We start from the raw sequence: 1,610 nt of genomic DNA, 5'->3' as shown, positions 1-1,610 counted from the left end.
GCATTCACCTTCCCTCCCCACGCCCTGCCCCCCCGCCCCCCCGCCGCCGCTACAGCCGCCACCGCGGAGCCAGAAGAGCTTTCGCCACGCAGGGACGGGGAAACAAAACCGGAAGCTGTCAGCACCCTCGGGTCCGCCGCCTGGGCACTGCGCATGCGCGGGACGGCCCAGGTGCCCGGGCTGCAGCGGCCCGGGTCACGTGACCAGCGGCGGCCAGCGGGGTGTCTAACGTCGAAGCGGAGGCTGGGAGCCGGCTTTAGTCACAGTTCTGCGCTTGCACCCAGGATTGATCCCTTTTATTCATTCTGGCTGTTAGCCAGAGATGATCTAATAGGACGTTGTCCGCGCCGGCCTTTGATTCATTTAACCAAGCTTCTTGACGTCCTACTATTGGCATGATCTTGATATTTCAGAGAATAATCCCTGTTAAGCTACTGGCAGGCCAGTGGGGGACAGTATCACGCAAGTATCTGAATCTGAAAAGATTAATTTCCTTTCTGGAAATCAGCCCCCTCAAGCCTAGCTTTAAATGCTCCTGTAAATCCTCTTGTCATCCTGTGCACGCCTAATATAGAACGTGTTATACGGTATTGTAGTCATGTTTTCGACATGCATTGTCCCTTTCATTCATTCGTTCACCCATCCATTCAACAAATACATTGCTCCTCTTTTCTATGTCAGCCACGCAAGGCGTTGAGTATAAAGCAGAGAACAAAAGAGATGAAATACTTGTTCCATGGAGCTCAAAATTCTAGTGGCTGACACGGGTAGTAAGCGATTATTTGCTCACCTATTTAACTCAAATTGTGATAATGCCAGGAACGAAAGAAGTAAGTTCAAAGTGCTGTGACAACATAACAGGGAACCTCACCTAGTTGTGTTTTTTTTGCTTTGTTTTGCTGGGGTGGAGGTGGAGGGTTGCCAAGATCAGGAACAGACTTCGTTATAAGCTCCTGAAGGCTGGGATGTCATTTCGTGCCCTTTATATCCTGTGTATAGCACAAGACGTGGCACATAGCTCAATAAATATTTGCTGGAGGAATAAATGGAATGTGTACATAAAGTAAATAGAACAACCCGCTTCTTTTACAAAGCACTATATATTTTTTAGAGTATTTTTCCACACATTGTCCAATTAGGTAGTCACAATGCCATCCTGAAAAAGTGTGTCTTATCTCTCATTTTTTTAACGAAGAAATTTATCTGTGTGTCTCTGAGAAGACTCTTTAAGTCCATTTAAATGATTTTTCTAAAAAGTAAAAACCAAAAAAGATAACATTCCTTCTTGATCTTGTAAGGGGTCACATGGCACTTAGATCTGGATTATGTAAACTGTCAATAATATGTCATTTGATGTACAGTCTTCTGTCTCAAAAATCACTTATATAACTGTGCCTGGACTTCTAACTGGCGGAACAGTTCTCAGAGCTTTCTGAGATGCTCTTCCCGGGTTATAATCCTGAAATGTGGCTCAAATAAAATTTTCCATTTCTTTCTTAGATCAATGGATTAATTTTTGTTGCCCAAAGGAATTATTTTAATGTTAGCATAAAGAAATGTAGACACAAACTTTCCAAAGGAAACCTAAAGTGGTCGTCTACTTTGTACAA

The sequence above is a fragment of the Neophocaena asiaeorientalis genome, unplaced genomic scaffold, assembly GCF_003031525.2.
Source record: "Neophocaena asiaeorientalis asiaeorientalis breed wild unplaced genomic scaffold, Neophocaena_asiaeorientalis_V1.1 scaffold430, whole genome shotgun sequence".
In the NCBI taxonomy this organism is placed as follows: domain Eukaryota; kingdom Metazoa; phylum Chordata; class Mammalia; order Artiodactyla; family Phocoenidae; genus Neophocaena; species Neophocaena asiaeorientalis.
This window is presented reverse-complemented; position numbering follows the sequence as displayed.